The sequence below is a fragment of the Pristiophorus japonicus genome, chromosome 8, assembly GCF_044704955.1.
Source record: "Pristiophorus japonicus isolate sPriJap1 chromosome 8, sPriJap1.hap1, whole genome shotgun sequence".
NCBI classification, from domain to species: domain Eukaryota; kingdom Metazoa; phylum Chordata; class Chondrichthyes; family Pristiophoridae; genus Pristiophorus; species Pristiophorus japonicus.
In genome coordinates, this window is record NC_091984.1 from 180,064,776 (window position 1) to 180,087,058 (window position 22,283).

The 22,283-nt window shown below is 52.1% G+C and overlaps 1 long non-coding RNA gene across 1 annotated transcript in view; it reads left to right on the forward strand.

The window, feature by feature from the left end:
• The window catches only part of LOC139268851 (uncharacterized), a 65,589-nt gene that overhangs the window by 1,135 nt on the left and 42,171 nt on the right, over positions 1–22,283 (forward strand). Inside the window, exon 2 of the long non-coding RNA XR_011594126.1 lies at positions 20,525–20,618. This is a non-coding gene — a long non-coding RNA (uncharacterized lncRNA). The remainder of the gene's footprint in view (positions 1–20,524; positions 20,619–22,283) is intronic.

Here is a 22,283-nt window from a genome sequence, read left to right on the forward strand (position 1 = left end):
CACTAAAGTGCCTAATCGAAAGATGAGCTTCTGCTCCTCAAGTTTACGGTGAGCTTGGTTGGAACAGTGGAGGAGGCTGAAGGCCGAGAGGTCAGAGTGGCAGTGAAACGAAGAATTAAACCGATCGGTAACCTGAAGCTCGGGGTCACGCATATGGACTGAATTGAGGTGTTCCACAAGCGGTCACCTAATCTGCATTTGGTCTCCCCAATGTAGAGAAGACTGCATCGTGAGTAGCGAATACAGTATACTAAATTACAAGTACAACAAATAAATCGTTGGTTCACCTGGCAGGAAAGTTTGTTCAGCAAACTCATTCTCCAGGCTCTACCCACTGTTCAAAGTCCCGTCTGGGGCTGGGGAATTTTCAGAATATGAAATCATGGGCCAAAAAGGTACCAACTCTACCTAGTACCAGGGTTTACCCAACCTAAAACCAGAGAGAGAGGATATGAGGACTTCGTTTTTGACTTCAAGCAATTGCCTTTCCTTAGTAATTCATCCATAGAAATATAGAAATTTACAGTGCAGAAGGAGGCCATTTCGACCCATCGTGTCCGTGCCGGCCGACAAAGAGCCACACAGCCCTTGGTCAGCAGCCCTAAAGGCAACATATAAACCCATGAACAATGACGGAAAGGCAAAGAGCACCCACCCCAACCAGTCCGCCTCACCACAACTGTGACACCCCTATACTAAAACATTCTACACCCCAACCCAACTGGAGCCATGTGATTTCCTGGGAGAGACAAAAACCAGATAAAAACCCAGGCCAATATAGGGAGAAAAAATCTGGGAAAATTCCTCTCCGACCCATCCAGGCGATCAAAACTAGTCCAGGAGATCACCCTGGCAATATTCTATTCCATGCAGTACTTACCATTATATCTGCTCCGTCCAACAAAAGGTCATCCAGTCGAATCCCAATTACCAGCTCTAGGTCTGTAACCTTGCAGGTTACTGCACTTTAAGTGCCCATCCAACCACCTCTTAAAAGTGGTGAGGGTTTCTGCATCCACCACTCTTCCAGGCAATGAGTTCCAGATCCCCACAACCCTCTGCGTAAAGGCGGCCCCCTCCCCAAATCCTTCCACCAACCATCTTAAAACGATGCCCCCTCATAATAGACCCCTCCACCAATGGAAATAGAGCCTTACTATCCACTATGTCCAGGCCCCTCAATATTTTGTACACCTCAATGAGGTCTCCTCTCAACCTCCTCTGTTTCAATGAGGACAAACCCAGCCTATCCATCCAATATCTCATAACTAAGATTCTCCATTGCAGGCAGCATCTTAGTAAATCTCCTCTGCACCCTCTCTAATGCAATCACGTCCTTCCTCTAATACGGCGACGAGAACTGCACGCAATACTCCAGCTGTGGCCTAACCAAAATATTATACAATTTAAGCATAACCTCCCTTAAAGGCAAGCATTCCGTATGCCTTCTTAACCACCTTATCCACCTGGCCTGCTACTTTCAGGGAATCTGTGGACCAATGGTGGAGCTTTAGAGGCGTGGCCTATTCAGTTGGAGCTCTGCTGTTGTGAGAGAAGGAACTCCCTGCTTTGCTCCTGCCTGGAAGGCCTGGAGTGAGCCCTGAGACCAGCCCAGGAAGAGGAGGAGAGGGCTGGCTTACTACAACTCAATGTCCAGAGGGAGAGGAGGAGAGCAGAAAATTTATCACTTATTACAACTACAGAGAGTTGGAGAGAGGGGGAAAAGAACAACCTGAGGAAACACCATTCAGTGTGGAAGGAGGGAGAGTTGTTTCTACAATCTTCGACAGGTGGGTGTGTTTTGGTGCATTCCCCAAAAGACTTTGTTGTATCGGTGGGGGGAGGAAAGAAGACAACTTGAGGGCCGGAACATCGCGGGGTGTGTGTGTGGAAGTGTGTGTGGGGGTCTTGCTTACAGCTAGGCCCCACACATCACTGAAGCACCCCTCCCCCATTGCCTAGCCTGGGATAGCTGGAGCTACCTGGCTGAAGTAGTACTAATTACCCTATTAAACATCGTTGGGAGTGTGTGCCTGGGTGGCTCCAGCTACCCCAGGTGAAGACATCTTCTCCCCCCCACCCGAAGACCATTCTACAAAGACTGTTTTTTGCCATCTGGGGAGTGCACCCCAAGAAACACCCACCCATTGCTGTGAGGGGAGACCTGCCCTCACAGCTTCCCTCTTTCCCACCCCCCCCTCTCTATCTCTCCCTCTCTATCTCTGTATCTCCCCTCTCTGAGCCCTTTCCTCCTAATTTTAAAAACAATTAAGACAACTGAGCAGAGGGAGCAAGGCCCCTCCCCATTCGTTAATTAGGGGAGAGGTGTGCCCCATTAAGAGCTCCCTCTGCTCAAAAAACCAACGAGGCCAATTAAAGACCATTAAGGCCTGTGACTTTGGGGTGGGTGTAGCCCTTAAAGGGACCCCGTGATGGCGACCCCATCCACGCCGGTGGCAGGGCCAGCAAAGACATATGCGCAGGCGGCGTCCACATCCACGGCGCCTCCTGCTGCCCTGCCACCATTCAGACTGATAACAAAAAAACACGGGGTCAAGAGCTACACTCACCCCACAATGAGCATTGAGGAGTGCGTGCGGGCGATGGCTGGGGTAGTCGGCCCCTCGGCCATTGTCGCAGCCTCCAAGATGTCTGGGAAGGCCGTGTTCTTCCTGGGGTCGGAGCGGGTGGTGTCCCTAGCCCTTGAAAAGGGGCTCACGGTGGGCGGGACATTCCTGCCGGTGGACCCTCTCGAGGCCACCGCGCAGAGGGTCATCATTTCAAACGTCCCGCCCTTTGTTCCCGCTGAGCTCCTCCTCCCTCACCTACACCAACTGGGGGAGGAAAGGTCGGGGATCAACCCCATACCGCTCGGCCTCAGGGAGAACAGCCTGCGCCATGTGTTCTCCTTCCGCCGCCAGCTCTTTGTCCGGCTGGCGCGGGAGGAGACGACGGAGGGCAATTTTAATGTGGTGCACGAGGGGACTGCCTACCGCGTCTTTTGGATGTCGGACGGCGTGCGGTGCCATGCCTGCAGGGAGGTGGGGCACGTTCGCAAGAACTGCCCTGCCTCCAAAGCCGCCAAACCGCCAAAGGCGGCCAAGGCTGGCGTCGCCGCCACCCCTCCCCCTAGTAGCGTCCACGTGCCGGGAGCTGTGGGTGCGCGGGCATCGTCGGGGGCCTTTGTTTTCACGGCCTCCGGCGGGGGGGAGGGAGAGCGTCCGATCGGAAGGAAGGCGCGGAGGAAGGCGAAACATCTCAAGGCGGGTCCCCTCAGTGCGCCAGACAGCTTGAACACCGCGCTCAGCCCAACCCTGACATCGGCAAGCGCGGGGTGCCCTGAGCCCGTGCCCGAGCCCTTGACCAGTATCACAGGGGCTCGGGCGCGGGCAAGAAAAGAAAAAGGGGGGGGGGTGGAACGGGAGGCCTCGGCAGACATGGAGGTCTCCCTGCCTCCGCGCGCCCCCCCCAGGAACAAAAGGAGGCGCCGCTCCAATGAGGCGGAGGGGGAACAACATCCCTCCGCGGAGGAGTCGGTGCCCGCCGCGTCCCCCACCAGCGCCCCCAAACTGCGCCGTAGGCAGGAGGAATCTGTCCCCGGGGAGGGTGAGACAGTCAAGGCTGCCCAACCTCTGCCTCCCGGGGATGGCGTGGAAGATCTACCTGTCGTGGGGGGGCGTGGGGCCAGCGGAGGAATGCATTGCCGCCAGGTCGAGCGTCCCGGGGACTGAGGCGGGCGGGGCCAAAAAGGCCGAACCTGAGCCCGCCCAGCTATTAACCAACTTCCCCCGGGTGTCGCTCGGCCCGGAAGAAACGGAAATTATGAATAATTTTAACGATTCTGTACATGCTGGGCCGGGGGATGGCGGCGGGGAGGGGGAAGAACAACAACCCTCGCCCCCGACTTTGGAGCTGAGGTACTTGGAGGACCTGGAACATTACTTGGCCACGTCTCTCCGTGTTCCCCGGTTCCTGGGGCTGAGGAGGAACCTCTTCCGCTGTCACTTCCTGACCCAGCACCACTTTTAAAAGAGCCCAGTGGAGACTCCTCTGCCGACGATCCTGGGGGTGGGATCGGGGCAGAGCCAGGGTCGGATGGAGCGGCTGGGCCATTTGCCGTACCTCGTGCGGTCGACGGGCCGGCTGCTGGCGGCGACCTCCCGGAGGGGGACGGGGACTCGGTGGGGGATGAGGGAGAAAATCTCGAGACTATCGCCAGTGAGGCGGTGGATCTCCTCGTGCCCGCCGCTGAGTCCCCCCTCATTCCTGCAAAGGAACTCCGGGACTTTTTGGTCCAGAGCCAGGGTCGCCGCAACCGAACTCATCTGGCCCGGGAAAGATGGTCCGAGCCGGGGCTACTCGTCGCGTCCGTGCGCGCCGCCGCTAAAACCATGGCCGCGGGCGGGCCCTTATCAAAGACGCAAGGCCTTGAGCTGCGCCGCCTCAAAGGGTTCCTCGCTGGGCTGCTGAAGGAGTGGAGGTCAACAAACGACTCCACTCTCTCTTCCCCACCCCCCCACCCCCCACAATAGGTTAGGTAGAGATTGCACTGTGCTTTTGTCATGAAGATAACCATAGCCAGCCTCAACATCAACGGTGGCAGAGAGGCACACCATAGATTTAACAATTTTTCGCTCCTGCAGGAGGGGAAATATGCGGTGTGCTTCCTGCAAGAAACCCAGACCGTTGCGGGAGACGAAGCCACGTGGCTCCTGGAATGGCAAGGAGAGGTCCGCATGAGCCACCTCACTACCACTTCTTGTGGGGTGGCCATCTTGTTGGCCCCGTATTTTCAGCCGGAGATCTTGGGGGTCGAGGAGCCCATGCCAGGCCGCTTGCTGCATGTGACGGTTCGCCTTGGGGATGTGCCGCTCCATCTCGTGAACGTGTACGCCCCTCAGCCCGGCCCGCAGCAAACGCGCTTCTTCGAAGAAGTGTCTGCTCTTCTTGGCTCCGTCGACTGCATTGTCCTCGGGGGGGATTTTAAATGCACCCTCGAGGCGAGGGACCGCTCCAGTGCCCCGCAGAGCATAACGGTGATGGAGAAGTTGAGGGACCTGGTCGGGTCCTTCGACTTGGTGAACGTCTGGCGAAATCTCCATCCCGACTCCAGCGCCTTTACTTGGGTGAGGCCTGGAGTAGGATGGTCCAGAGTCGACCGCCTTTACGTGTCTCGGGCGTACGTTTCCTGTGTCCCGGCGGCCTCCATGCGGCCGGTGCCGTGTTTGGACCACCACCTGGTGTGGGCGGAGCTCGCTTCGCTCCGCGCGAGGATGGGGTCCGCGTACTGGCATTTTAACAACCAGCTGCTGGAGGACGTGCGGTTCCAGGACTCGTTCCGTCATTTCTGGGCCGACTGGAGAAGGAAGCAGGGGGGCTTCCCCTCCTTGAGGCTATGGTGGGACGTGGGCAAGGCTCACGTCCGCGTCTTCTGTCAAGAGTACGCGAGGGGGTCGACCAAGAGGCGGGCGGCCAGGGTTGGGTGCCTAGAAAAAGAGATGCTCGACCTGGAATCCCGTCTCGGTCAAGTCGTCGAGGACCCGGCCCTGCGGATGGTGTACGAAGCGAAGAAGGACGTGCTGAAGGACCTGCAGCTCGTCGGGTCCCGAGGCGCGTTCGTGAGGTCGCGGATCCGGTTCCTGCGAGATCTGGACCGCGGCTCCCCCTTCTTCTACTCGCTGGAAAAAAGACAGATTGTCCGTAAGCAGCTCTTGACGCTGCTGGCCGACGACAGCTCTCTCGTCTCGGATCCGGAGGGCGTCAACAACAGGGCCCGTGAATATTACGTGGCTCTGTTCTCTCCGGAGCCGTCCAGCGAGGAAGCGCGTAGAGTTTTGTGGGAGGACCTGTCGAAGGTCAGCCCGGAGGGCGCCGAAAATCTGGAGGCTCCGCTAAGCCTGGCGGAGCTGACCGACGCCCCCAACCGGCTCTCGAGGGGAAAAGCCCCGGGGCTGGATGGGCTGACCGTGGAGTTCCACAGGGCGTTCTGGGACGTCCTGGGGGGTGACTACGCGCGGGTCCTGGGGGAAAGTCTGGTGACCGGGGAGATACCCCTCTCTTGGCGCAGGGCAGTCATCATCCTGCTGCCGAAGAAGGGCGATCTCCGCCTCCTTAAGAACTGGTGCCCGGTCTCCCTCCTCAGCACGGACTACAAAATCTTCGCCAGGGCGATGTCTGCTCGCCTTGGCGCCGTGCTGGACCACATGATCCACCCCGACCAGTCCTACACGGTCCCGGGCCGGACAATCCACGATAACATCCATCTGGTCCGGGACCTCATCCATCATTCCCAGGAGGCTGGTCTGTCGGTCGCCTTCCTATCTCTCGACCAAGAGAAGGCGTTCGACAGGGTGGATCACGACTATCTGTTCGGGACTCTGCGCGCTTTCGGGTTCGGGACGCATTTCGTCGCCCAGATCTGACTTTTGTAGCCGCGGAGTGTCTGATAAAGGTTAACGGGTCCTTGACGGCGCCCCTTCGCTTTGGGAGAGGAGTGCGCCAGGGATGCCTCATGTCCGGCCAGTTATATGCCATCTGTGTGGAGCCTTTCCTGCGCCTCCTGCGGACGGGACTGGCTCTGCAAGGGCCGGGCGTGGAGGTCGTCCTCTCGGCTTAGCCGATGATGTGCTCCTCGCGGTAGAGGATCCCGCTGACCTGCGGAGGATGCGAGAGTGTCAGGAGATTTACTCGGCCACATCCTCCGCCAGGATCAACTGGGAGAAATGTTCCGGACTCCTGGTGGGTCAGTGGCGGGTGGACTCCCTGCCGGAGGAGCTCAGGCCTTTTGCCTGGAGCACGACCCATCTCGTCTATCTGGGAGTCTACCTTAGCCCAGACGAGGAAGCCTGGCCGGCGAACTGGCAAGAGCTGGAGGCCAAGGTCACCGCTCGCCTAGGGCGCTGGACAGGACTGCTCCGAGTGCTGTCCTACAGGGGTCGAGCGCTAGTCTAAACCAGCTGGTGGCCGCCATGTTGTGGTACCGGCTGGTCAGTTTGACCCCTCCCCCTGCGTTTGTCACCAAGATACAGAAGAAGCTGGTGGACTTCTTCTGGAACAACAGGAAGCACTGGGTCTCTGCCGCGGTCTTGAGTCTCCCGCTTGGGGAGGGCGGTCAGTCGTTGGTGTACGTCAGCACCCAGCTCGCAACTTTCCGTCTTCAGACCCTGCAGAGATACCTTTACGTCGAGCCCCCTCCTAGGTGGCGTGCTCTGGTGACGTATTTCTTCCGCCAGCAGCACGGCCTCAACTACGACACGCAGCTCCTGTTTGTGAGCTTGGGGGGGGGGGGCGTCAGGACCGCCTTCCAGGAGCTGCCTGTCTTTTACAAGGAACTCACCAGGGTCTGGAACAAAGTCTCCACCAAGCGCAGCTCTCCACCGGCTGGAGTGGCAGCTGTCCTGCAGGAGCCGCTGCTCGGGAATCCGTACCTCCACGACCGAGATTTCAGGTGGCGGTCGGACGAGAGGGCTGTGGCTGGTGAGGTGACCAGGGTCAGGGACCTGCTCGATGGCAGAGGAGCGGGCTGGATGGCGCCAGACACGCTGGCGCGGCGCCTAAATTCCGCCAACGTCCGCCGCGCGGCCGATGCCATCGAGTCGCTAAAAACAGCTCTGGGCCCCGACTCAGGTGTGTCGAGGAGGCTCAAGCACGTGGGGAGATCCCGTCCGAACTGACCCCAATCCGGACAGAATTCCTCATCGGCGCCAAACCCCGGAACCTCCCTCGGGAGCCGGCGCCTCACAACTTGAGCCCCCTCGAGGAAATCCCCTCCGTGCCTTTCAGTTCCGCGCGGAGGGGTTTCCTGTACGGGCTGCTCCTGCGCACTGTCAACTTTGCCATCCTCGCCTGCCGTCTGGACACGCCATGGCGTACCATCTTGCCGTCCGGAGGAGGCGGGGGTCCCCGATGGAGGGCACTCTACGCGGGAGTCCTCCCACTATTTATAGGGGACTTGGCCTGGAGGGTGGTGCACGGAGCAGTGCCATGCAATAAATTTTTAAGCCGGTTCACGAGCTCCCAGGCCACCTGCAATTTCTGCAGTCTGGAAGAGTCCGTGTTCCATGTTTTTATTGAATGCATGAGATTGCAGCCCCTGTTTTATTATTTAAAGGGGCTGCTCCTGAAATTCTGGCTGCACTTCAGTCCCACACTCCTGATCTTTGGGCACCCTGTGCGGAGGGGAGCGGGTAGGTCCGAGGGCCTCCTCATAGGACTGCTCCTGGGCACGGCCAAGGGTGCCATCAGCCGATCCAGGCAGCGGGCGGTCGAGGGGGTCATTCAGCCTGACTGCCTGCCTCTCTTCCGCGCGTACATCCGCGCCAGGGTGTCCTTGGAGATGGAGTACGCGGTGTCCACCGGTATGCTCGCGGCCTTCCGCGAGAGGTGGGCGCCGGAGGGACTGGAGTGCATCGTCACCCCCGGCAACCAAATTTTAATTTGATTTTAAGTTTTAAAGTTTCATTTGTTTTAATTGCCGGTGTTTTTAGTGTCCCCCTCCCCTTTTATATGGGGCACTAGGAGAAAAAAAAATGATTTTAGTGCCCAAAAAAACAAAAACAAAAAAAAAGTCCTTGTAAATGTTTGGTGCATCCCCCAGATCGGGGGGGGGGGGGGGCACGATTTAAAGATTTAATGTTTTAGTTTCCTCCCAAAAGAGTTCTGTGGACAAGCACTCCAAGGTCCCTTTGTTCATCCACCCACTATTAAGTGGCCTACCGCTTCCTTATTCGCCCTCTCAAAGCGCATCACCTCACACTTCTCGGAATTAAATTCCATTTGCCACTGTTCTGCCCACCTGACCAGTAGATTGATATCCTCCTGCAGCCCATGACTTTCCTCTTCATTATCAACCACATAGCCAATTTTAGTATCGTCTGCAAACTTCTTACTCGTACTCGTACTCCCTATATTCAAATCTAAATCGTTGATATATACCACAAAGAGCAAGGGTCCCAGTACTGAGCCCTGTGGAACCCCACTGGAAACATCCTTCCAGTCACAAAAACATCAATCATTACCCTTTGCTTCCTCCCTCCAAGCCAATTTTGGATCCAACTTGACACTTTGCCCTGTATCCCATGGGCTTTAACCTTCATGACCAGTCTACCATGAGGGACCTTATCAAAAGCTTTGCTAAAGTCCATATATACTACATCATACGCACTACCCTCATCAATCCTCTTGGTTATCTCCTCAAAAAATTCAATCAGGTTAGTCAAACACGATCTTCCCTGAACAAATATGTGCTGAATGTCCCTAATTAATCCTTGCCTTTCCAAATGGAGATTTATCCCATCTTTCAGGATTTTTTCCAATAACTTTCCCACCACTGAGGTTAGGCTGACAGACCTGTAATTACTCAGCCTATCCCTTTCTCACTTGTTAAACAAGGGTACTGCATTAGCAGTTCTCCAATTGTCCGGCACAATGCCCAGATCCAAAAAGGACTGGAAAATGATGGTCAAAGACTTTGCTATTTCCTCTTTTACTTCGCTCAACCGCCTGGGATGCATTTCATCCGGGCCTGGGGACTTATCTACTTTCAAAGCTGCTAAACCCCTTAATACTTCCTCTCTCACTATATTTATTTCATTCAGAATATCACACTCCTCCTCGATAGCAGTATCTGCATTGCCCCTTTCCTTTGTGAAAACAGATGCAAAGTATTCGTTAAGAACCCTCCCAACATCTTCCACCTCCACACAAAGATTACTGTCATGGTCTCGAATAGGCCCTACCCTTTCTTTAGTTACCCTCCTAAACTTAATATATTTATAGAACATCTTAGGGTTTTTCTTAATTTTACTGGCCAAGAATTTCTCATGCTCTCTCTTAGCATTCCTAATCTTTTTAATTTTGCCTCTTAACTTTCTATATTCCTCTAAAGATTCTATTGTATTTAGCCGTTGGTATATGACATTAGCGTCTCTTTTTTTTCCTTTATCCTCCCCTGTCAGTCCCTAGACGTCCAGAGGTCTCTCGAATTATTTTTCCCAACCTTATTCTTTAAGGGCACATGTTTGGCCTGAGCCTTCTGGATTTCCTCCTTGAATACCTCCCACTGTTCCGACACTGATTTACCCACAAGTAGCTGTTTCCAGTCCACCATGGCCAAATCACTCCTTAACTTAGCAAAATTAACTTTTCCCCAGTTCGGAAATTTTATTCCAGGCCTATTCTTGTCCTTATCTATAATCAACTTGAATCTGACTGAATTATGGTCACTGGCACCCAAGTGCTCTCCCATTAATACCCCTTCAACCTGCCCAGCTTCATTCCCCAAGTTGGGCTTGCTACATACTGACTAAAAAAGTTATCTTGAATGCATTTCAAGAATTCCGCACCCCCTATACCCCTCACACTAAATTTGTCCCAATCAATATTTAGATAGTTAAAATCCCCTACTATTACTACCCTATGGTTTTTGGACTTTACAGCAATTTGCCTACATATTTGCTCCTCTATCTCCCTCCCACTGTTTGGGGGTCTATAATACGCGCCCAGCAGTGTGATCGCCCCTTTTTTATTTTTCAATTCAACCTTTATGGCCTCATTTGATGATCCCTCTAACATATCATCCCTCCTCACCTCTGTAATAGTTTCTTTAATCAGTACCGCAACCCTCCCCCCCCCCCCCACCCTTTTTAACCCCCTCTCTGTTTTGTCTAAAAATCCTGTAGCCAGGAATATTGATCTGCCAAACCTGCCCCTCTTTCAGCCATGTTTCTGTAATGGCTATAATGTCATACTCCCTGTGCTCTTAGCTCATCTGCCTTATTCACGATACTCCTTGCATTAAAGTATATACCATTCAGCATAGAAAGACCGCCTTGCTTACTACATACTAAGCCCTGTTTCCTCTGTCCTACAGATTCGCTTTCTAGATTCTTTCTATCCAATTTCTGCTTTACTTCCTTCCCTTTTGAATTAGTTCTCAGGTTCCCATCCTCCTGCCAAGCTAGTTTAAACTCTCCCCAACAGCACTAGCAAAACTCCTCACGAGCATATTGGTCCCGGCACGGTTGAGGTGCAACCCGTCCGGTTTGTACAAGTCCCATCTCCCCCAGAAGTGGTCCCAATGCCTCAAGAATTTAAAGCCCTCCCTCCTACACCAACTTTCCAGCCACGTATTCATCCTCTCTATCCTTCTATTATACTCATTAACACGTGGTACCGGTAGTAACCCGGAGATTACTACATTTGAGGTCCTACCCTTTAATTTTCTTCCTAGCTCCCTGAATTCTTCGTTGGACCTCATCTCTTATTTTACCAATGTATTTGGTCCAGATATGGACCACGACCTCTAGCTGTTTACCGCCCCCCCCCCCCCAGGATGCCCTGCGTCCACTCTGTGACATCCTTGACCCTGGCACCAGGGAGGCACGTCTACGGTCGCAGAAATGCCTGTCTGTTCTCCTAACTATAGAATCCCCCATCATTAGGGCTCTTTATTTCTTCGTCCCTCCCCCCTGTGCAGCTGAGCCACCCGTGGTGCCTTCGAATTGGCTCTGGTTGCACTCCCCAGAGGCACCATCGTCCTTACCGATACTCAGAAGTGAATATTGGTTTGAAAGCGAGATGGACTCACGGGGGGCTCCTGCGCTACCTGCCTAGCACACTTACTATGTCTGGTGGTCACCTGCTTCCCCTCTACTTGCACGCCTTTAAGCTGCGGGGTGACGACCTCCTGAAACATGCTATCCACGTAGTTCACAGCCTTGCGGATGCACCTTATTGACTCCACCCGCTGCTCCAGTTCCGAAACGCGGAGCTCGAGCAGTTGAAGCAGTAGACACCTCCTGCACACATGGTTGTACAGGCTGCGCAAAGCATCCAGGACTTCCCACATGCCTCAGAATGTGCACTCCATGGGACTGAGCTGCACTGCCATCCCTCTAGTCAGCCTTATCTAGTTTACAATCTACTTAAGAGAAAAGAGAGCTACTTACTAACTCACCGACATCTGTGGCCTCCCAATCTCTCGGCCTCCGAACTCCAAACCTAAAAGAAATAGAGAAAAGAGAGCTACTTACCAACTCACCTCACTGACCTCCGATCTCCCGGTCTCCGAACTCACCGACCTCACAGGACCGACCTATTCGCCAACCTCACAGGGCCTACCTATTCACCGACCTCCCAACTCGCTGACCTCAGGGCCTTACCGACTCGCCGACCTCCCGACTACCGACTTGCTGACCACAGGGCCTTACCGACTCGCTGACCTCCCGTCTCACCGACCTCGGGGCCTTACCGACTCGCCGATCACAGGGCCTTACTGACTGACTCGCCGACCTCCTGACTCGACAGAATTGAAATCCTCACCAACCTTCGGGCCTCCTGCTCATCAGACCTCCTGACCTCTCGGAACTCACGACCTCACAACCTCTCGGAACTCGCAAGGGCAGCTACATCTGACCCAAAATCTCTGCCATTTTTTGGGGCACAAAAAGTATCAACAAAAGTTTTCCATTAAATGAGTAACTGTTGCCATCTAAAAATGAACGAGGCTGTAAAGTTTGTGTTTTATTCTTTTGAACTCCAGTACCAAACCTGTTGCACCTCACCTGCCTACAGCAAAGTGCACACATTTAAATACTTTCAATTTGTACATGCATGGGTTTATTTTTAAGTGTTAATATATTTTAATTGTGTTTCATTGTGTTGTCTTTCAGAACAACTGGAGTGAACCAACACCTTCATTATGTACTACTAAAATGTGATTCTCAAATAAAATAATGGAGTGAAAGGTAACTCTTCCATTGTGTTATGGAAGTAGTCAGTTAATTGAAACAGTATGAAAAATGCTGAAGGATAATCAAATGTACAAGAAGGAAACAGCTTAAAACTGTTCATGTCTAGAAAGAGAGTTGACAAATTGACAACTATAAAAGAATTATTAAAAAAAGAGCAAAACAATGAAAAGATAGAAAAACTAAAAGGAAGGAGTAGAAATGGACAAAAGTAAAAGACAATTAAGATTTTGATTCATTTGGTGCTTCAATGAAATGAAATGAAAAGCAAAATACAGCAGATGCTGAAAAACTGCTCCTGCTGACAACAAGCAGCAGGTCAGGCAGCATCAGTTGAGAACAGACAAATGTTTGGGTGCAGACTATTTGTCAATACTGGTAGATATTACCAATGAACAACATTTAGCAAGGAACAGAACAAAGGCAAGGGAGAAGAGAAAAACATACAAGAAAATAGAATGACCTGTAAACTGTTAAGAGTGCAAAATAGTTGGTTAAATGCAGAAGTAACATTAGCATGAGACAGTAGGGGGCATGAGCAAAATCAAAGAAATATACAAGACACAGAGACTGCGTAAGCAGCTGAAAGAAGTGGGGGAATGGGGATGGTAGAAAGAAAAGCAAGAAAAACTATCAGATATCAGCAGCCCAGGAGACTGGTACAAGAGAAAACAGGTTGCCAGCAAGGTTGCAGACGACCATGTCAGCATGGTTTTCCAACAGCAAGTCCCCACCCAAAGCACCAACCCACTTCTTCTCAACCCCAGAAGGCCAGCATGCCCACCCTACATTGCCAGCACTTCCTGCTGAAGAGAAAGTAGGAGCTATGGTTAAGATATGAAGTTTTTAACGTCCGTGTTAAGGCCAGAGGACTGTAAAGTGCTTTGTAGATATGGCCCTTATGGCTAAGGGGATCAAAGGTATGGAGAGAAATCAGGAAAGGGGTACTGAGGGAATGATCAGCCATGATCTTATTGAATGGCGGTGCAGGCTCGAAAGGCCGAATGGCCTACTCCTGCACCTATTTTCTATGTTTCTATAAGGTGCTTTTCCTTGAGCTTGCATTGAATTCATTGTAACAGTGTAGGCGGCCAGAGTGGGATGAGAAATTAGTGACAGGTGACGGGGAGCTTAGGGGTCACACTTGTGGACAGAACAAGTGTTCAACATAGCGGCCACCTGTATTTGACCTCTCCATATATTAGTAGGTTGGAGAAAGTACAAGTAAATTGCTGTCTCAACCAGGAGTGTTTGGGACCACTCCACAGTGGTGTACAGGGAAATGAATAGGCAAGTGTTACACTTCCGACACTTGAATGGAAAGATGCCAGGAGAAAGTGTTGGAAGAGGGAATGGTCATTTCAGAAAGCAGGAGGGCAAATGTATTTGGTGGTGGGAATGTGTTGACAATAGTGTAAAATGACTAGCAAAATTCAGAGGCTGGTGGGGTGAAAAATGAGACCCCCCTATCATGCTTCGGGGGGTCTGGGCGGGTGGGGGGGGGGAACGGGGGCGAATAGGAGAATAGAAAGGATAGGAAGTGAGGTGTACTCAGTCAAGGGTCTTCTCAGTGAAGGGAAATCCTTGAACATTTCAGAAATTCTGTTGTGGGAAGTTGCATAATGGATGTCAGTAGAAAGCTCATCTCAGAGAGGGAGAGAGAGAAGCCGAGGAGAGAGAGAGAAGCCGAGGAAAGGAAGAGAAGAGTCAACCATGTAAAAGGCAAAAGGTGGATATTTGAAGCAAAGTGAATGAAATTCTCCCAATTAGGGCGCGAGCAGGAGTCAGCACTGAGTGCAACAGAAAGAGGACAGGGAAGGCGATCTGAGTAGGACTTGAACAAAGTGTTCAATATTTACTACAGAAAGTCAGGTTTGGCTATGACTCATATGGGTTCCCATAGTGAAACTTTTTATCTGCAGAAAGTGAGTAGAGTTGAAGAAAAAGTTGTTGAATGTGAAAATAAGTTTAGCCGACAGAAGAGGTAGTGGATGAAGACTGGTTGGGCCACTGTTCAAGGAAGAAGCCTGCAAGACATCCTGGTGACGGATGGAGATGTAAAGGGATTGTATGCCGAAATGAAAAAGGGAGACATTTAGGACCAGAAAACTGGAATTTGTTAAAAGTGCAACAGGGTGTCAGAAGAGTCACAGATGTAGGTGGGCAAGAACTGGACAATAGGGGAGGGGAGGGCGGATAAGAAAGTCAAAAAGAATAGGTTCAGTACGACAGGAGCATGATGAAAAAATAGGTCGATTGAGGCAGTCCCAAAAAACTCTTGCATTTAAGAGGGTACAGGGAAAAGGGCAGAGATGTGAATAGATAGCTCTTTCAGGGAGCTGGCATGGGCCTGATGGGCTAACTAGCCTCTTTCAAAGTAGAAGAATAAAACAAAGAGTATTTTAAGTGATTATCTGCAAACATTTTTGTATCCTTCTGCGTATGCGGGCTATCACCGAGATCTAGTCGCAGATGTGCAGTATTGGCTGCAGTGCAGCGTGGGCTATGCTTTGTTCAACTCCGCGGGAGAAGACCCTGGTCAAGATTGGAGAGAGAGAAGGTGGGGGCGTCGAAGAGAGAGGGGGGCGGGGTCGGAGCGAGAGAGAGAGAGAGAGAGAGAGAGAGGGGGTGGGGTCGGAGAGCGAGGGGGGCGGGGTCGGAGAGAGAGAAGGAAGGGGGGGTTGGAGAGAGAAGGAAGGGGGGGTTGGAGAGAGAAGGAAGGGGGGGTTGGAGAGAGAAGGAAGGGGGGGTGGAGAGAGAAGGAAGGGGGGGTGGAGAGAGAAGGAAGGGGGGGTTGGAGAGAGAAGGAGGGTTAGAGAGAAGGAGGGTTAGAGAGGAAGGAGGGTTAGAGAGGGAGGGGGGGGAGGGAGAGAGGGAGAGGGGGGGAGGGAGGGAGAGGGGGGAGGAGAGGGAGGGGGAGGAGAGGGAGGGGGGGGAGGGGAGGGGAGGGGGAGGGGAGGGAGAGGGGGGGAGGGGAGGGAGAGGGGGAGGGAGGGAGAGGGGGAGGGAGGGAGGGGGGGTTTGGAGAGAGAGAGAGAGAGAGGGAGGGGGGGGTTTGGAGAGAGAGAGAGGGAGGGGGGGGTTTGGAGAGAGAGAGAGGAAGGGGGGGGTTTGGAGAGAGAGAGAGGGAGGGGGGAGTTTGGAGAGAGGGGAGTTTGGAGAGAGAGAGAGAGAGAGAGAGAGAGAGAGAGAGCGCGAGCGGTGGGGTTAGCGAGAGAAGCGGGGGTGGGTTGGAGAGAGAAGGGTGGGTTGGAGAGAGCGAGGGGGGGAGAGAGAGAGACGGGGGGGAGGGGGGGAGGGAGAGAGGGGGGGTTGGAGAGGGGGGGTTGGAGAGGGGGAGGGAGGAGGGGTTGGAAAGGGATGGGGGGATTGGAGAGGGGAGGGGGTGGTTGGAGGGGGGACTGGAGAGGGAGGGAGGGGGGAGGGGGGGGGGGATTGGAGAGGGAGGGAGGGGGGGGGATTGGAGAGGGAGGGGGGGGGGATTGGAGAGGGAGGGAGGGGGGGGGATTGGAGAGGGAGGGAGGGGGGGGGATTGGAGGAGGAGGGAGGGAGGGGGGGGGGGGATTGGAGAGGGAGGGAGGGAGGGAGGGAGGGGGGGGGATTGGAGAGGGAGGGAGGGGGGGATTGGAGAGAGAGGGAGGGAGGGGAGGGGGGGGGAATGGAGAGGGAGGGAGGGAGGGAGGGGGATTGGAGAGGGAGGGAGGGAGGGGGGATTGGAGAGGGAGGGAGGGAGGGGGGATTGGAGAGGGAGGGGGATTGGAGAGGGAGGGAGGGAGGGGGGATTGGAGAGGGAGGGGAGGGGGGATTGGAGAGGGAGGGAGGGGGGGTTGGAGAGAGAGGGAGGGGGGGTTGGAGAGAGGGAGGGGGGGTTGGAGAGAGGGAGGGGGGGTTGGAGAGAGGGAGGGAGGGTTGGAGAGAGGGAGGGGGGGTTGGAGAGAGGGAGGGGGGGTTGGAGAGAGGGAGGGGGGGTTGGAGAGAGGGAGGGGGGGTTGGAGAGAGGGAGAGGGGGTTGGAGAGAGGGAGGGGGGGTTGGAGAGAGGGAGGGGGGGTTGGAGAGAGGGAGGGGGGGTTGGAGAGAGGGAGGGGGGTTGGAGAGAGGGAGGGGGGTTGGAGAGAGGGAGGGGGGGTTGGAGAGAGAGAGAGAGCGAGCGAGAGTGGGGGGGGTTGGCGAGAGAAGCGGGGATGGGTTGGAGACAGAAGGGGGGGTTGGAGAGTGAGGGGGGGTTTGGAGAGAGCAGGGTGGGTTGGAGAGGTGGAGGGGGGGTTGGAGAGGTGATGGGGGGGTTGTGGGGTGGGGGGAGTTGGAGAGTGGGAGGGGGGGGAGTTGGAGAGAGGGAGGGGGGGGAGTTGGAGAGAGGAGGGGGGGGGGAGTTGGAGAGAGGGGGGGGGGGGGAGTTGGAGAGAGGGAGGGGGGGGGAGTTGGAGAGAGGGAGGGGGGGGGAGTTGGAGAGAGGGAGGGGGGGGGAGTTGGAGAGAGGGAGGGGGGGGAGTTGGAGAGAGGGAGGGGGGGGAGTTGGAGAGAGGGAGGGGGGGGGGGAGTTGGAGAGAGGGAAGGGGGTTTGGAGAGAAAGAGAGAGGGGGATTTGGAGAGAAAGAGAGAGGGGGGGGGTTTGGAGAGAAAGAGAGGGGGGGGTTTGGAGAGAAAGAGAGGGGGGTTTGGAGAGAAAGAGAGAGGGGGGTTTGGAGAGAAAGAAGGGGGGTTTGGAGAGAAAGAAGGGGGGTTGGAGAGAGCGAGAGAGATTGAGGCGGGTGGGCGGGGGTTTGGAAAGAGAGGGGGGATAGAGAGAGAGGTGGATTGGAGAAGAGAGGGGGACTGGAGGAGAGAGGGGGATCGGAGGGAGAGGAATTGGGGGCAGTGGGGGGGGGCTTAAAGATTGCAGAGAGCACAGTGGGGATAGCGGAAGAACGTGATCTAGGCCTAAGGGGGTGGGGATGGGGTGGGGTCGGTGGAAGGAAGTTGAGAGCGAGTACGTGATCCAGATGGTAAGACTGGATGAAATCCAGAAGTCACGACACTGTCACTATTCACCTCATACCTAATAAACCGGTTAACAATCTGTGACCCACACACAATGCCCCATCAATGGGGGGGGGGGGGGGGGGCGGGGAGAAGGTCAAGAATTTGTTGGGGGTAGATGGTCATGAATCCGTGGAGGTGGAACTTGGGCAGAGGGAGACTAGCGGGTGGAGGAAGGTCCGGAACTTGGGCTTGGGGGCGGGGAGGTGGTTCAGAACTTGTAGCGGGGCAGGGAGTTCAGTGTGGAAGCACGGGGTCCCGCCTTTCTGAACTCTTTGCTTCAGCATACGGTCTGAAGTTTGGATTAAAAAACAAGATTGGAAGTTTGGATCGAAAAGAGACTGTTAGAAAATGTGATGCCTTCCAGCCATTGAGATGAGTGACGTGTCATGTCTTGATAAATATTTGAATACCTTGTTACGGTGGATATAATGGAAATTCATGACTAAGCGATTTGATGATGTCTGTATGTTAAGTATTTGAGTGTTACTTTGTTACTATTTAATGACATCTGTAGGTTAAACAAGTAATGTTAAGTATTTGAGTACCTTGTTACGGTGGGAATAATAGTCTGTATGTTAAACGATCCAGAAAGCAGTTAGCCATGATTGAACTCTTACTCTTTGCATTTAGACAAAGGCTTTTTAGATATAAAAGATGGAACTGGCTTTTGTCACAGACTCTTATGGACTGTAGAGACACTGGAATCTCGAAAGGTGTGTAACTTCTGGAAGAGCTGCCTTTGCAAGCAGAGTTGTTGGCTTGTGAATGTCAAAATAAAGATCCGGCCTTTACTACAACTGAGTGTGTGCGGGTGATTCGATGTTAAAAGCAACAAAGCGAAAAGAGCAAGACAGCCGTTTACAACATTCAGGAACTTGGGTGGTGGTGGCAGGAATTTGTTTGGGGGCGGGGGAGGTCTTAAGCCACGAGGGTGATCCCAGCAATCAAAATGGCTCGAATTACACTTTGCAAAGTCACTGATTACATAGGCAGGGAATTACACATTCCAGAGAAACGGCTGAGTGTCTCTTATCCTCCAAGGGGACATAAGAAATAGGAGCAGGAGTAGGCCATACGGCCCCTCGAGCCTGCTCCGCCATTTAATATGATCATAGCTGATCCGATCATGGACTCAGATCCACTTCCCTGCCCGCTCCCCATAACCCCTTATCAGTTAAGAAACTGTCTATCTCTCTGTCTTAAAATTATTCAATGTCCCAGCTTCCACAGCTCTCTGAGGCAGCGAGTTCCAGATTTACAACCCTCTGCGAAAAAGTTGTTCCTCCTCATCTCAGTTTTAAATGGGAGGCCCCTTATTCTAAGATTATGCCCCCTAGTTCTAGTCTCCCCTATCAGTGGAAACATCCTTTCTGCATCCACCTTGTCAAGCCCCCTCATAATCTTATATGTTTCGATAAGATCACCTCTCATTCTTCTGAATTCCAATGAGTAGAGGCCCAACCTACTCAACCTTTCCTCATGTCAACCCCCTCATCTCTGGAATCAACCTAGTGAACCTTCTCTGAACTGCCTCCAAAGCAAGTATATCCTTTCATAAATATGGAAGCCAAAACTGCATGGTATTCTAAGTGTGGCCTCATCAATACCCTGTATAACTGTAGCAAGACTGCCCTACTTTTTATACTCCACCCCTTTGCAATAAAGGCCAAGATTCCATTGGCCTTCCTGATCACTTGCTAATCAGCAATCAGGACTTCCTCAAGGGGGGCCCAGAATCCAACAGGAGCAGTATAAGTGAGGTACCACAGAACATACACACTCTGGTTGCACATAACACTGGGAAAGGGCAGTCCGACATGCTTCACGCAAATTATACACTAGTGATATTTCCATCCAAAGCCAACATGCAACAAAAGGTATGTCAGTTACTCTCGGCAATATTTGTACAGCTGCAGTATTCAGAGCTACAGCACTCAGAAAAGCACTTGAGTCACCCAAATTGCACATAAACAAGTGCATGAATGTGGCCAGCCAGGGCATTTTTTGTTGTGTGTTGTATCTCTAATTCAGCAGTTATCCGCAATGAAATTTGAAGCAAGACTGTCTGGTTAAGAAACAACCCCGTTGCAAAAGCACCACCAACAATGCAACATCTTCTGGACTCAACATCGAGTTCAACAATTTCAGAGCATAACCTCTGGCCATATTTGGCTCCCTTCACCCCCGCCAGACCACCACAAACTTATGTTTTTTGTTTGTTTTTTTTGGTTTGTCTCTATTGGCAGCTGGTTATTACACCACCATTCACATCCTATCCAGATTAACCTTTTTCTAACTTCTGTCATTACCAGTTCAATTTGGCCCATCCCTTTTGTCTCTCTAATCTCTCCTGCCTTCCACCCTATCACAGACCTTCCCTTTTGTTCTTTTTTCCCCTCCCCCTTTGTGCTTAAGAATGTGATCTTTTCGAACATTCGCCAATTCTGACGAAGGGTCATCGACCCGAAACATTAACTTTGTCTTTCTCTCCACAGATGCTGCCTGAACCGCTGAGATTTCCAGCATTCGTTTTTATAACCAACAATAATTAAGTGGGACAACCTGCATGAACCTCTACCAACAACACTATTTATATTCTGAGGAAAATTAACAGCAATCAAAAGTTGCTGTGAGCTGTGTGTGAACAACATTGATCCTAAACATATTAAAATATGAAAATGTATGTTTCCGCTAATTTTTTCCCGTTGTGCAGTCCCTTTACATTTATTTTAAATTTAAATCATATCTCTTCCAGCAGGTGAGCGGCCTGCGCAGGACCTAGCGATTGGTGCAGGAACATTGGTGGTAACTGACAAGAACCTCTGCATGGAAAAGCTGGCACGAAACGGGTACGAAATGTAAATTGAACGAGTAGGACTTGAAAAAAATATTGCTTTTAAACTGCACTTAAAAATGCTTTATTTTCTTGCTAATTGAAGAATAATTTAGATAGATAAATAATTAGAACACAATTATTAATGTTAATGTAACTGCTCTGAGGGAAGAGAATTTTCGCCAGTAATTGAGGTCTGGTCCCAAGTTACATCAGCAGAGGGAGCTACACTTCACATTTCAAGTCACAGGTCAAATTTCCGATTTTCAATCGCGGCTTTCAAAAGGGAATTGGACAAGTCCCTGTTCTTGCTCAACGGCCCCTTCTGTGCTATAGAAACATAGAAAGTAGATGCAGGAGTAGGCCATTTGACCCTTTGAGCCTGCACCACCAATCAATGTGATCATGGCTGATCATGCAACTTCAGTACCTCATTCCTGCTTTCTCTCCATACCCCTTGATCCCTTTAGCCGCAAGAGCCACATCTAACTTCCTTTTGAATATATCTAACGAACTGGCCTCAACAACTTTCTGTGATAGAGAATTCCACAGGTTCACAATTCTCTGAAGAAGTTTCTCCTCACCTCGATCCTAAATGGCTTACCCCTTATCCTTAGACTGTGACCTCTGGTTCTGGACTTCTCCAACATCAGGAACATTCTTCCTGCATATAACCTGTCCAATCCTGTCAGAATTTTATGTTTCTATGAGATCCCCTCTCATTCTTCTAAATTCCAGTGAATACAAGCCTAGTCAATTCAGTCTTTCTTCATGTCAGTCCTGCCATCCCAGCAATCAGTCTGGTGAACCTTCGCTGCACTCCCTCAATAGAAACAATGTATTTCCTCAGGTTAGGAGACCAAAACTGCACACAATACTCAAGGTGTGGTCTCACCAAGGCCCTGTACAACTGCAGTAAGACCTCCCTGCTCTTATACTCAAATCCTCTCGCTATGAAGGCCAACATGCCATTTGCTTTCTTTACTGCCTGCTGTAATTGCATGCCTACCTTCAATGACTGATGTACCCAGGTCTCGTTGCACCTCCCCTTTTACTAATCTGTCATCATTCAGGTAATCTGCCTTTGTGTTTTTGCCACCAAAGTGGATAACCTCACACTTACCCAAATTATACTGCATCTGCCATGCATTTGCCCATTCGCCTAACCTGTCCAGGTCTCCCCTGCAGCCTCCTAACATCCTCCTCGCAGCTCGTACTGCCACCCAGCTAAGTGTCATCTGCAAACTTGGAGATATTACATTCAATTTCTTCGTCTAAATCATTAATGTATATTGTAAATAGCTGGGGTCCCAGCACTGAACCCTGTGGCACACCACTAGTCACTGCCTGCCATTCTGAAAAGGGCCCGTTTATTCCCACTCTTTGCTTCCTGTCTGCCAACCAGTTCTCTATCCATGTCAATACATTACCCTCAATACCGTGTGCCTTAATTTTGCACACTAATCTCTTGTGTGGGGCCTTGTCAAAAGCCTTTTGAAAGTCCAAATACACCACATCCACTCTACTAGTTACATCCTCAAAAAACTCTAGATTTGTCAAGCATGATTTCCCTTTCATAAATCCATGCTGACTTGGACCGATCATGTCACTGCTTTCGAAATGCGCTATTACATCTTTAATAATTGATTCCAGCATTTTCCCCACCACCGATATCAGGTTA